Below are 14,954 nucleotides of genomic sequence, written 5' to 3' on the forward strand. Positions count from 1 at the left end.
CATGGTCTCCCCTAAAGAAGATTCGAGGCGCATCTGAGCTGGAGGGCCTCTGTCCCCTGTCCTGTCACCCGGGGCATGGTCTCTCCTGGGGAAGTTTCCAGGTGTGCCTGAGCTGGAGGGCCTCTGTCCCCTGTCCTGTCACCCGAGGCATGGTCTCCCATGGAGAAGCTTCCAGGGGCACCTGAGGGGCAGTGCATACGCTGCTACCATTCAGTGGTCTGTTCTATTATACCAGTGTTTGTACCCTCAGGATTTTAATTTATGAGTGAGACTCAGTGGTGACAACATAGAAAGAACTTATTACTGAAATTTCTCAGGAGAAAGGGGCCTACCACACCAAACAGAACCACACAGGGACGCAGCAGTTTGGGTAGGAGGCAGAAAGGAATGAAGGGAGGGAGCCAGAGTGTTTGCCTTAGTTTCCACCAGAAGGACAAGGCAGGACAGGGCAAATAACTTTGATTAGCTGGTTTTAGGAATTCTGGTGGGCTCTGGGCCCTAGAGCCTGGTTGTCTGGTACCTGGCCCTGTGTGGATTCAGGGCAGGGAGCATAGTGGCTTGGTGTGTGAGAGTTGATGGCTGGTGGTAGACTCTGCATTAGAAAATTTGCTTATGAAAGAAGAGCCCTTTGCTGTCTCTAAGACTTTGCTAACCTGGATAGGGATTGTCCTTCCCCCATTCAGAGAGGACATAAATGCCAGAGCATGAAAAATGCACGAGATAAGAAAATAGAGTTAATACAACAGGCACTGTGCTGAGTGCATACCAGATAGACCAATCTAGAATCTGAGACAACACAGTAAGCACACCTCCGGGGGTCAGATTTGTCAGGTTGCTTGACTATGTGTGCTGATTCTATATTCTTGCTGATGGTTTTCTAGTTTTTCTGTCCATTATAGAGAGAAGGCCACTGATATCTCCTGCCAGTATTGTTCAAGTGTCTCCCTTCATTCTGGCAGTTTTTGCCTTGTGAGTTTTGAGGCTCTATTATCAGATGCATATATGTTTATCATTGTCATATCTCTGCAATAAATTCAATTTTTATTATTATAAAGTGTTCCTCTTTTTATAGTAGCACTTTGTTTTATACTTTATTTTCTATTCTTTGATTATAAGTGCTTCAGCTCTCATTAACCATAAGAGACTTCACAGGTGTATCATTTCTCAGGCTTTTGATTTTAATCTATTTTGTCTTTTTTTACATGTTAATCTATTGTGTCTTAATTTAAACTAGTCTCTTGTAAATGCAACTTTTATTTGTTTATTTTGCTTTTTTGTTTGGTGACAATCTCTGCATTTTAATGGGAGTATTTGATGAACTCTCATTTAGTATTATTTTAAATTGCTTTATACAGGTCTGTCATTTTGCTATTTATTTTCTATGTCCTGCCTTTTGTGTTACTCTGTGCTCCTTTACCAGTTTCTTTTATATTAAATAAATATTTTCTAGTGGTCTGTTTTAATCATTTTTTTCTATTGGTTCTTACTGGTTGCTTATGGGATTACAATATGCATCTTAATTTATCACAATTCCAGAAAAATGTGGAAGTTTTTATTCATTGTAAGTCCATTCACTCTCCCTTCTTGTGTGTGTAGATAGAAAGACGATGAAAAGAGAGAGAGAGAGAGAGAGAGATGATGGATAGATTGATAAATGATAGATAGATGTGCCTATATGTTTAGGCCTAATGATGTAATGTTATCATTATTTCTTTATATAATCTTAAGTATTTTAAAGAAGGTGAGAGAAAAAAAGAGAAACATTTTCAAAGAGACTTTTACATTAACCCACATATTTATCATTTTGAGTACTTTTTATTTCTTCCTCTAGATTAACAACACTGTCTGGTGTCAATTTCTCCCTCCAATATAGCTCCCTTCCCCCCTCCCCATTATGTGGGCTTTTATTGTTATATATGCTAAATATTTGTTATCATCCAAGCACTAAGATTTTTTTTTTAAGAATTTATTTATTTATTTGAGAGAGAGAGTGTGAGGAAGCAAGAAAGGACACAAGCCGAGGGAGAGGGAGAAGCAGACTCCTTGCTGAGCAGGGACCCTGATGCGGGGCTTGATCTCAGGCCCCCAAGATCATGACCTGAGCTGAAGACAGATGCTTAACTGAGCAACCCAGGTGCCCTGGCCTCCAGCAGTAGGATTTTTAATTACAGTTTTATGTGGTTGTTTCCTAAATCAGTTAAGAGCAGATTTTATTGATGTTGTTTTTTATATCTACATATATAATTATTTTCACTGTGCCTTTCATTTCTTCATATAGATTTGAGTTTCTTCAGGGTAAATTTCCTTCAGCTTGAACAATGTCCTTTAGGATTCCCTGTAAGACAAGTCAGCTCAAAACAAATTCTCTCAGTGTTTGTATATCCAGGAATATCATTATTTCATCTTCATTTTGGAAGGATGGTATCTGTTTTCTGTTTTAATTTCTACCTTCTTACTAATGGTCTCTATTTTGATCGTTTTCATCTATATGGGTCTATATGGATCATTGTTACCATACTTTTAAATCGTTGTTTTTGTATTGAGATGCCTACTGATCTTTTGGGGTGGTATTTAAATTCCACTTAGATAACATACAGTGTACTATTAGTTTCAGGGCACAATATATAGTGATTCAATATTGTACTTCTGTGCAATGTCCAGTGCTCTTCACAAGAGCACTCCCTATACCCCATCACCTATTTCACATATCCCCCATCCCCTCCCCACTGGTAACCATCAGTGTGTTCCCTATAGCTAAGAGTCTGCTTCTTGGTTTGCCCCTTTCTCTCTCTTTTGTTTTCCCATTTGCTCTTTGGTTTTGCTTCTTTAACTCTACATATAACTGAAATCACACCTACCAATGTTTTTTTAATAGGACTAAAACCATATAACAAAAATTACCATCTTAACCTTTATAAGTGGACAGTGTGGTAGTATTAATTATGTACACAGGAGACATTATTTTTTCTGGTGAGATTGAAATTCTATACCCATTGAACAACAACTTTCCGTTCCCCGTCCCTTGTGCTGCTAGTAGCTACCATTTGGTTTTTTGTTTCTAAGAGTTTGACTACTTTAGGTAGCTCACAGAGGTAGATTCATGCAGTATTTATCTTTTTGTGTCTGACTTATTTCGCCTAGGATAATGTCCTTAAGGCTCATCCATGTAGTAGCAGGTGTCAAGATTTCCTTCTCTTCTGTGGCTGAATAGTATTCCATCCCTATGTACAGACCACATTTGCTTTATCCATTCACGTTCCCATTGCCATCCAGGTTTTCTCTACCTCTTGGCTATTTTAAGTAATGCTACAGTGAACATAGTTGGGCAAATATCCCTTTGAGATCTATTTTCAATCTTTGGGACACATACCCAGAGGTGGAATTGCTAAATCATATGGTAATTCTAGTTTTAATTTTTAAGGAAAATCTGTATTGTTTGACATTAGAACTGGGCCATTTCAGGTTCCCATGAACCATGCAAAGGAGTTCTTTCTCCACAGCCTTGCCAATACTTGTTCTTTTCTGGGTGGTGATTGCTTCAACACAGTCATCCCCATTAGTGTGAGGTGATACCTCATTGTGGTTTTGACTTGACCTGGAGATTAATAATGCTTAGCTCTGTTTTATATGCTTGTCGACCTTCTGTATATCTTCTTTGGAGAGATATCTCTTCAAGTCCTTTGCTCACTTTTAAAATAGGATTACTTATTGTTTTTGGTGATGTTTGGAGTTCTTCATGTAGTCCGAATATTAACCCCTCATTAGATATATGGCTTGCAAATATTTTACCCCATTCCTTAGGTTGCCTTATCATTTTGTTGCTTATTTCTTCTAATGTGGAGAAGTTTTAAATTTGGACATAGTCCCATTTGTCAGTTTTTGCTTTTCTTGCTTGTGCTTTTCATGGCATACCCAAGAAATCATTGTCATGGAGAGTTATAGAGTTTAGGTCTTTGATCCATTTCGTGTTATTTTCTGTATACGGTATAAAGAAAAAGTCTGACTTCATTTTTATGCATGTGGAGATCTGCTCTCTCAGGACCATTTGTTCAAGAGAAAATACTTTCCCATTGACTAGCCTTGGCACCCTTGTCAAGGGTTGTTTGGCCGTCTATGCAAAAGCTTATGTGTGGGCTCTCTACCCTGGACCTTTGGTCAGTGTCTGCCTTTAAGCCAGCATGCCACATGCTTTGATCCTCTAACTTTGTGGTATGTTTTGAAATCAGGAACTTGGAGCCCACCAGCTTTGTTTTTCCTTCTCTTGCCTATTTGGGGTCCTTTGAGGTTCCACGTGAATTTTAAGATCTCTTTATCTCCTTCTGCAAAACAGAAATGTTATCTTTAAAAGGCATTGAATATCCTTGGATCTGTAGTCATTTGGGGATAAAACTGACATTTTTAGCAGTACTCAGTCTTCCAGTCCATGATCATAGAATGTCTTTCCATTTATTTGGGATTTCTTTAATTACTTTCAGCAATGTATTGCAGTTTTTAGAGAACACAAGTCTTTTACCTACCTGGATAACTTTACTCCTAAATATTTTGTTCTTTTTGAGACAATTTTAAATTTTCATATTTTGAACAATCCTTGCACTATGGTTATAAATCCAATTTAGTCATGGTGTATAACCCTTTTAATGTGTTGTTGGATTCTGTTTCCTCATATATCATTGAGGATTTCTGCATCAACATTCATAAAGCATATTGACCTATAGTTTCCCTTTTGTGTCTTGTCTTTGTCTGGGTTTGGTAATATGGTCGTGTTGTCTCATAAAATGACTTCAAGAAGGTTCTCTCATCTTTAATGTTTTGAAATATTTTGAGAGAGTTTGGGTAAAATCTTCTTTATTTTTTAATTTAATTTTATTTTTTCAGTGTTCCAAGATTCAATGTTTATTGCTCCATGCAATACATACCCTCCTTAATACCCACGACCAGGTTCCCCAACCCCCAACTCCCCTCCCCTCCATAACCCTCAGACTGTATCTCAGAATCCACAGTCTCTCATGCTTCATCTCCTCCTCTGATTTCCCCCAACTCACTTCTCCTCTCCTTCACCTAATGTCCTCCATGTTCTTCCTTATGCTCCACAAGTAAGTGAAACCATATGATAATTGACTCTCTCTACCTGACTTATTTCACTCAGCATAGTTTCCTCCAGTTCTGTCCATGTTGATAGAAAAGTTGGGTATTCATCCTTTCTGATGGAGGCATAAAGCTCCACAGTGTTTATGGACCATTTCTTCTTTATCCATTCATCTGTTGAAGGGCATCTTGGCTCTTTCCACCATTTGGTGATTATGGCCAATGGTGCTATGGACACTGGGTACAGATGGCCCTTCTTTTCACTGAATCTGTATCATTGGGGTAAATACCCATTAGTGCAATTGCTGGGTCGTAGGGTAGCTCTATTTTTAATTTCTTAAGGAATCTCAACACTGTTTTCCAAAGTGGCTGCACCAACTTGCATTCCCAACAACAGTGTAAGAGGGTTCCCCTTTCTCCACATCCTCTCCGATACACGTTGTTTCCTGTCTTGTTAATTTTGGCCATTCTAACTGGTGTAAGGTGGTATCTCAGTGTGGTTTTGATTTGAATCTCCCTGATGGCTAATGATGATGAACATTTTTACATGTGTCTGTTACCCATTTGTTTGTCTTCATTGGAGAAGTGTCTGTTCATGTCTTCTGCCCATTTCTGGACATGATTATCTGTTTTTTGAGCGTTGAATTTGAGGAATTCTTTATAGATCTTGGATATCAGCCATTTTATGCAGTGTCATTTGCAAATATCTTCTCCCATTCCATGGGTTGCCTCTTTGTTTTCTTGACTGTTTCCTTTGCTGTGCAGAAGCTTTTGATCTTGATGAAGTCCCGAAAGTTCATTTTCGCTTTTGTTTCCTTTGCCTTTGGAGACATATCTTGAAAGAAGCTGTGGCCGATGTCAAAGAGGATACTGCCTATGTTCTCTTCTAGGATTTTGATAGGTTCCTGTCTTAAGTTGAGGTCTTTTATCCATTTTGAGTTTATCATTGTGTACAGTGTAAGAGAACGGTCATGTTTCATTCTTCTATATGTAGCTGTGCAATTTTCCCAGCACCATTTATTGAAGTGACTGTCTTTTTTCTACTCTAGATTTTTTCCTGCTCTGTTGAAGATTAGTTGACCATAGAGTTGAGGAACCATTTCTGGAATCTCTACTCTGCTCCACTGGTCTATATGTCTGTTTTTATGCTAGTACCATGCTGTCTTGGTGACCACAGCTTTGTAGTAAAGCTTGAAATCGGGCAACGTGATGCCCCCAGTTTTGTTTTTCTTTTTCAACACTTCCTTAGCAATTTGGGGCCTCTTCTCTTTCCATACAAATTTTAGGATTGTTTGTTCCAGCTCTTTATAAAATGCTGGTGGAATTTTTATTGGAATGACATTGAAGTTATAGATTTCTTTATACAGTATAGACATTTTAACAATGTTTATTCTTCCGATCCAAGAGCAGGGAATGCTCTTCCATCTTTTTGTGTCTTCTTCAATTTCTTTCATGAGTGTTCTGTAGTTCCTCAGGTACAGATCTTTTCCCTCTTTGGTTAGGTTTATTCCCAGGTATCCTATGGTTCTTGGTGCTATAGTAAATGGAACCGATTCTCTAATTTCCCTTTCTATATTTTCATTGTCAGTGTATAAGAAAGCAACTGATTTCTGTGCATTGATTTTGTATCCTGCCACATTACTGAATTGCTTTATGAGTTCTAGTAGTTTAGGGGTGGAGTCTTTTGGGTTTTCCATATAAAGTATCATGTTATCTGGGAAGAGAGAGAGTTTGAACTTCTTCTTTGCCAATTTGAATGCCTTTTATTTCTTTTTGTTTTCTGATTGCTATTGCTAGGACTTCTAATACTATGTTGAACAAGAGTGGTGAGAGTGAGCATCCTTGCCATGTTCCTGATCTCAAGGGGAAGGCCGTCAGCTTTTCCCCATTGAGAACGATATTCGCTGTGGCTTTTTCATAGATAGATTTTATGAAGTTGAGGAATGTTCCGTCTATCCCTATACTTTGAATTGTTTTAATCAGGAACAGATGCTGTACCTTGTCAAATGCTTTTTCAGCATCATTTGAGAGGACCATGTGGTTCTCCTCTCTTCTCTTATTGACTTGTTCTATCACATTGATTGATTTGTGAATGTTGAACCACCCCTGCATCCCATGGATAAATGCCACCTGGTCATGGTGGATAATCTTTTTAACGTACTGTTGGATCTTATTAGCTGGAATCTAGTTGAGAATCTTAGCATCCATATTCATCAGGGATATTGGTCTTAAATTCTCTTTTTTGATGGGGTCTCTGCCTGGTTTGGGAATCAGGGTAATGCTGGATTCATAGAAAGAGTCTGGAAGTTTTCCGTCTGTTTCTATCTTTTGAAACAGCTTCAGGAGACTAGGTATTATTTCTTCTTTGAATGTTTGGTAGAACTCCCCAGGGATCCATCAGGTCTTGATTTTTGGGAGGCTTTTGATCACTGCTTCAATCTTGTTACTAGATATTGGTGTATTCAGGTTGTCAATTTCTTCCTGATTGGTTCTTGGAAGTTTATAGGTTTCCAGGAATTCATCCATTTCATCTAGGTTGCTTAACTTATTGGCATGTAACTGTTGATAATAATTTCTGTTGATTGTTTCTATTTCCTTGGTGTTAGTTGTGATCTCTCCCCTTTCATTCATAATTTTATTAATTTGAGCCCTCTCTCTTTTCTTTTGGATTAGTTTGGCCAGTGGTTTATTGATCTTATTGATTCTTTCAAAGAACCAGCTTCTAGTTTCATTGATGTGCTCTACATCACATCTTAATTTGTTGTTGGTTTTTCAGTTCTTTAAGGTGTAAAGAGTGCTGGTGTATTCTGGATTTTTCAGTTTTTTTGATGGAGGTTTGGGTGGCTGTGTATTTCCCCCTTAGGACCGCCTTGCCATATCCCGTAGGTTTTGGACCAATGTGTCTCCATTCTCATTGGTTTCCATGAATTGTTCAAGTTCTTTTTGATGTCCTGGTTGATCCAATCATTCTTAAGCAGGGTGGTCTTTAGCTTCCAAGTGTTTGAATTCCTTCCAAACTCTTTCTTGTGGGTGAGTTCAGTTTCAAAGCATTTTGGTCTAAGAATATGTAGGTAATAATCTCAGTTTTTTGGTATCAGTTGAGCCCAGATTTGTGACCCAGTATGTGGTCTGTTCTGGAGAAAGCTCCATGTGCACTCAAGAAGAATGAGTATTCTATTGCTTTAGGGTGGACTATTCTGTATATATGTATGAGGTCCATCTGGTCCAATGTGTTATTCAATGCTCTTGTTTCTTTATTGATTTTCTGCTTGGATTATCTGTCTATTACTGAGAGTGGTGTGTTAAGATCTCCTACTATTAATGTATTCATATCAACATGACTCTTTATTTTGATTAACAGTTGTTTTATGTAGTCAGTTGCTCCCATATTGGGAGCATAAATATTTAAAATTGTTAGATCTTCTTTGTGGATAGACCCTTTAAGAATGATGTAGTGTCCTTCTGTATGCCTGACTACAGTATTTAGTTTAAAATCTAATTTATCTGATATGAGAATCACTACCCCAGTTTTCTTTTCGGGCCCATTGGTATGAAAGATAGTTCTCCATCCCTTCGCTTTCAGTTCGAATGTATCTTTAAGTTCCAAATGTGTCCCTTGTAGACAGCATATGAACAGAGCCTACTGTTTTATCTAGTCTGTACCCTGTGCGGTTTTATGGGAGCATTTAGGCCATTCACATTGAGAGTTCTTTAATTGAAAGGTAAGTTTTTATTGACATGTTGCCTGTGGAGTCCTTGTTTCTATAGATTGTCTCTGTAAATTTCTGTTCTGTGTCCCTCTTGGGTTCTTTCTTCTTTTATAGAACCCCCCCCCTTAATATTTCTTATAGTGCAAGCTTGGTGGTCACATGCTCTTTTAAACTTTGCCAGTCTTGAAAGCTCTTTATCTCTTTATCATTTTGAATGTCAACCTTGCTGGATAAAGTATTCTTGGCTGCATGTTCTTCTCATTTAGTTCCCTGAATATGTCTTGCCAGACCTTTCTGGCTTGCCAGGTTTCTGTGGAGATGTCTGACATTATTCTGATGGTCCTTCCTCTGTACATAAGGAATCTCTTCCCCCTAGATGCTCTCAGGGGCTCTTGTCTAAAATTATGACTCATCAGTTTCACAGTCAAGTGCTTTGAGGTCTTTCTAGGTTTGTTGGTCTTGGGAGGTGTTCTTTTTGCCTTTAGGACATGAATGCTGGTTCCATTTCCCAGATTGGCAAAATTTTCATCCAGTATTTGTTCAACTATATCTTTTAGTCTTCTCTCTTTTTTTATGCCCTCAAGGAGCCCAGTAATTCTGACATTGGAATGGTTCATGGTGTCATTTATTTCCCTAATTCTGTTTTCATGGCTTCTAAGCTGTTCCAGGCCTCCTCCTGATCCTTTTTCTCTATCTGTTTGTCCCCTAGGTAACTAATTCAGTTACCCTAGTATTCAGTTACCCTAGTATTTAGTTACCTAAATTCCCTAGAGTATTTAGATTAGATTAGATCTCACTGATAGCATTTTTAACTTCTGCTCCCTTCCCCCCACCCCCCACCCCGTCAACTCTCACTTCTGCCCTTAGAGATTCTATGTTGTTACTAATGGTTTTCTCCAACTTAGCCATTGCCTGGATAACTGTTACCCTGAATTCCCTTTACAACATACTGTTTATGTCCATATCCAATAGTTCTGATGGAGAGGGCAGTCTCTGAATTTTTCTTCTGTTTGGTGTTCCTCCTTTTAGTCATTTTGGTGAGAGGTGGTTGAGAGTGTGTATAGTAGAATGTATCAACCACGATCCAGGCAAGGTGCACCCTGGAACACTTTGGAGCCATTGGAAGTCACCACCAAAAAGAAAGAAAAAAGAAAAAGAGAGAGAGAAAGAAAATACCCAGTCAGAATGACCCCCAAAAGTAAGATTTATAAGGTATATAAACAAAAACGGACAAAAAGACTGACAAAAGTAAATGACAAGAAAAAAAAAAAAAAAGAACCCAGCCAAAATGAACTCCAAGTATAAAATTTATGTAATACCAGAACAAAACCAAATACTGACAGAAGGAAATGGTGGGAGGGTGTTATAAATCCTCAGTGTGGGCAAGGAGGTTATTTTGATTCTTCCTAGGAGTATTTGATATCTTTGTTAAAGGACTCAACTTTCCAGAGACAAAGGGAGATTAAAAGTGGTTTATATATAGGGGTAGTGTTGATTAGGGAAGGAGGGTTACCTTCAAGCTTATCTCTATATGTATATTTTAAAAATAGAAAAGAAAAAGAAAAACACAGGTATATGTCTGAAAAAAGTTCAAGTTAAAAAGTTATTATGGAATATGTTGTATTAAATCTCTAGTTGTAATAGTAGGTAGATTAAAAAGATTAAAAGAACAGGAATCATGAGAATGAATTTTTTTTTAAGTTGTACCATGAAATATACAGGTTTTAGGGCAATACCAGGAGCTTAATATTTTGTTTTCCCCTGATGTTGGGATTTTACAGTTATATGGGACCCTACAGTGGTTGTCCCCTCATTCTTTTGGCTTGTCTTCTGGGAGCAGGGCAGGGGGTGTGGCTACTACACTGTTCTCCTGTCAGTCTTGCTTGGGTTGAGTTGCCCTGCAGGTTATCAAGGGGCTGGGCTCTGTGGAAACCCATTTTTCAGCCTTTAGTTCTCTGGAGATTTTTGTTCTTTGTTGGCTTTTTGTGGCTTTTCGGAGGTTTAGTGGAAAACAAACTGTTTGCACCCAAACCTCCGTCTCAGAGAGAAGCCTCAGTCTGCTCCCCTCTGGGTGGTCCAGAACACAGAGTCCCCCCTCTGCAAACTCTGCTCACCAGTGCCCCCAGCCACCATCTCACTGGTTGTCCAAGGCACCTGCTTGTCTCTGCACCCCTGTGCCACTAAAACCATGAGCGATATTGGTCCAGGGAGCCCACTTCCAGTGAGTCCTCTTGCTGGGACTGCTGTCTGGGGTACAGGCCCACACAGGGTGCACTCAGACACCAGGTCACAGACGGCTGTGGGTAGAGGGATCCCAACCAGAGATCAGCTGGGTTCTCCCAGGTGTGGGCTGGGAGCATCCAGACCCTTGGGCAGTGTCAGAAGGCCAGTGTACTAAAAAGCGCCATCTAGCACTCACGTAAGACTCAAGCATGGGTGGTAATGCACCCAGCCAAGCAGTGGTGCAAGCAGCAGCCAGGGGCTCAGGGACCAGAAACTGGAAGCTCTGCCACACTCTCTCTGGCATGGCTGGTCACTGGCGGTGACCGTCCTGGGTCCATGGGCTTAGGCCTGTGCCCATGACCACCCATTTCCACCAGTTGCCCCTTAAGCTCTTTTGTTCTTTTTGAGTGCTTTTAACCAGACTCCAAGTTAATGCTGGTCCTCAAGCACTTTCGTATTGGGGGATTACTTTCAAATGGGTCACTTCTGATGGCTCCCTCCCCCTTCTGATATCCCCTCTGATATCACTCTGAGTGCTCTCGCTCTACTGTGCCTCTCCACTGAGGATCTCCTGCCCCTGAAGAAATCCAGAAGTGTATAATCTTACATCTCAGGCTGATTTCATGGGTGTTCAGAGTGTTCTGGTAGATACTTAGCTCCATTCAGGGGCCTAGTTGGAACAGGGTCTCCTACTTCTCTGCCATCTTGCCCCTCCTCCTTAAATATTCTTTAAATGTTTGATGAAATCCTACACTGGAGCCATGTGGTCCTAGTTTTTCTTGGTTGGGAAAGTTCCTGGCTAAATATCTTTATGAGTTAGAGATGTGCTCAGAATTTTTATTTCTAAATGATTCAGTTTTGCTAGGTTTTATAGTTATAAGTATTTACACATTTCTTCTGGATTATCCAGTTTATTGGCATCCATTGTTCACAATAGGCTCTTCTGATCCTTATTATTCTTGTGGTATCAATTGTAATGTTTTTCTTTTCTCATTTCTGTTATTTGAGTCTTCTCCCTTTTTTTCAGTTATTCTAGATTATCTAGTTTGTCAATTTTGTTGACCTTTTTTTAAAAAAAAAACTCTGGCCAGGTCTCAGCCTACTCCTGTCCAAGCCTGGAACCTTCCAGGGACGGAGATCAAACCCATCATGCTGAAAGACAGAAGCACAATCACTCTGAGGTTGGTTTAGGGTAGGTTTTCTCACAGCTGTGTCTCCATTGCCTGGAATGGCTCTCAGCATTGGAGGCCAGATACTTCGTTTCGATCGATACATATATTATACATACATATTTTGTCTGCATGATCTTGATGAGGTGATCCAGGGCAGCCCCTAGGTGGGGCTGGCTGCCACAAGGACCAGGCTTGTGTTTATATACATATTGCTACAGAATTAAGATCAACATGTATGTGGGTAGATACATATAGACACAGACGGACACAGTAGAAATACTGTGGATAGATAAATTGATACAGATATAGGCATAAATTGACACAGATTGCAATTGAATATCTATTCATCCATATATTTTGTAATCCAATCAACACATGTATATACAAATATATGGTTGTTCATTGAACTGTTGATTGATAAACAGAGGCAAATAAAAAAGTTTTGGAATGTGTTTGGGCAAAAATTGATTCAGGCAGCACCCAATTTAGCAGATTAAAAGTCATGCCAAGGTGCTGTACCAAATAAAAGACTTCTGTGAGTAGAAGGGAGTCGCGCAGAGAAAAGCGGCTGGTTATTGCAAGGTCACTTTCCTGCAGGGAGAGGACGGCAGGGGTCTGCCAGGCCAATTTGCTCACCAGGGCTGCGCAGCTAATTCCTGACCAACTAGTGTAAGATTCCATTTCTGGAAGAGCTGAAACTGTCATGAACATGTCTGGGTTTGGGGAGCTGGGGCTTAACATAGGCACTGCTTTCGGGGCCTCTTATTTTTAGCAAAATAAAAATGAGTATCTGGAGGTCTACCCACCTAGAATTCAGGCACAGGTGAAGTCCAGGGCACAAAAACCATGCATCTTGGCTCATGTATGGCATGAAAAGGTTAAGTATATAAGTAAGAGGGGAAGATAATGATTTAGGTATAAGAAGAAAGAATTTTTTCTCTGTGGAGGAGCACCTGGGGGGCCTCCATCAGTTAAGCCTTCAGCTCAGGTCACGATCCCGGGGTCCTGGGGTCGAGCCCTGCATTGGGCTCCCTGCTCCATGGGGAGCCTGCTTCTCCCTCTCTCCCACTCATGCTCTCTCACTTTCTCTCTTTCTCTCTCAAATAAATACAATCTTAATTTTTTTTTTCCTCTGTGGAAAGAACCACAGGAAAAACAAAAAAGAAGAACCAGCAAGACTGTGGCTTTGGGACAGCTTTTACCGGGCCCAGGTGTGTGCTTCCCAGCACTCCCTACAGCAAGGTGGACATGCAGAGGGATTTCCAAGAGACACACCGAAATCCACAGGGGTAACGTGATCAATTCTGCTGTTCTGGACTGAACGTTTGCCTTCCACCCTTCAGATGCATAAAAGGAAACCCTGAGCCCACGGTGATGGTGTTAGGAGGGGGCCCGTAGGAGGTGATTGGGCTGACGTGAGATCATGGGGCATCCCGTGGGATTAATGTCCATATAGGAGGAGGAAGAGACCAGAGCTCCAGCTCTGTCTCAACCATGCATGGGTCAACAGGAAGGCAGCCGTCTGTGAGCCAAGAAGTCAGAACTCGCCAGAACCCGGCCATGCTGACATACAGCCTCCAGAACGGTGGGAAACAGATCTCATGGTTTGAGCCACCCATCTGTGATATTTTGCTGTGGGAGCCCGAGTAACTAAGACACCTACCCAGGAAATAGGAAATTGGGAGGAGTCACAAAATGCTTTTGAAAGACCCCAGGTCAGAATTATACTATAGCCTATAAGTTTTAACATTATTTTTATAACCAGCTTATGCTAACTGAGAAACTATAGCCAGCTGACGATAGATAAGGGAGTCAGCAAGTAGCATAACAGGATAACGAATAGCGAAAATCTGTGTTTAACCCGGCTGTTTCTGGCTTCTGTATAATAATGCTTCTAATGCTTTGCTAAGAAATGAACAATTGCTTAAACCCTCGCTCGCTGTGTAATCAAATAAAGTTATACTTTTCCCTTGTTAAGAATTCCCCCTACTCCTAAGTCCCCCACACTAAGGCCGGAGACATGCGGTTCAGCACGTACGCTGATAAGGGTTGTCTCCCGTACCAAGGCCGAGGACAGGCGGTTCAGCACGTACCCTCTACTGTACACTACCTGAACGGTGGCTGGCCAGAATGTAGGTCTTCCAAAGCCAATCCGCTAACACCAAGTATGCCTTTTTTCAAATGTTCAAATTGTCAGCCTATCAGCTCCGTCCCATCCAAAACTTGTTTGTACCCGTCTATAAAAATCCTGCAGCACCCCAGCCTGGTGTGCTCAGCTAGCAGGAGCTGCTGACCACCCGCAGGCGCCCGCGCTACAATAAAGAACCTCTTGCTGTTTGCATCCTGTGGCAGTGTTGAATTCTTGGGTAAGGGGATCTGCGAGTCTTTCACTTTTAGATGAAAAGGGTCATATTTTTTTTTCCCGAAATAAACAATATAATAGCAAACATGTCAGTTAGGGAACATGAAACAAAACATAGATGAGAACCAAGAACTAGAGGAAAGGAGGATTACAGGAGGAATACTGGAACATATCTACCTTTCTGTACATGGTTATTAAAATGCAAAATTCAATTAATAAGGTAGGAGTGGCTAGCTGGCCCAGTCAGTAAGACACCAGACTCAAAAAAAAAAAAATTTTTTTTTTTTTGAGAGGGTAGGAAGGGGCAGAAGGAGAGAGAGAGAACCTTAAGCAGGCTCCATGCCCAGCACAGAAAACTTGACTATCCCAGACGCTGGCCCTCGCCAGGTGGAAATGCGCTAT

At 40.5% G+C, this 14,954-nt stretch overlaps 1 long non-coding RNA gene across 1 annotated transcript; it reads left to right on the plus strand.

Annotated features, from left to right (window-relative positions):
- The first annotated feature begins 1,384 nt into the window (after positions 1-1,384).
- LOC116585823 lies at positions 1,385-14,402 on the plus strand. The gene is made up of 4 exons (XR_004283779.1): positions 1,385-1,395; positions 4,413-4,419; positions 10,636-10,643; positions 14,327-14,402. It is a non-coding gene; the product is annotated as an uncharacterized LOC116585823 (long non-coding RNA).
- Positions 14,403-14,954: the final 552 nt, after the last annotated feature.

The sequence above is a fragment of the Mustela erminea genome, chromosome 3, assembly GCF_009829155.1.
Source record: "Mustela erminea isolate mMusErm1 chromosome 3, mMusErm1.Pri, whole genome shotgun sequence".
NCBI lineage: Eukaryota > Metazoa > Chordata > Mammalia > Carnivora > Mustelidae > Mustela > Mustela erminea.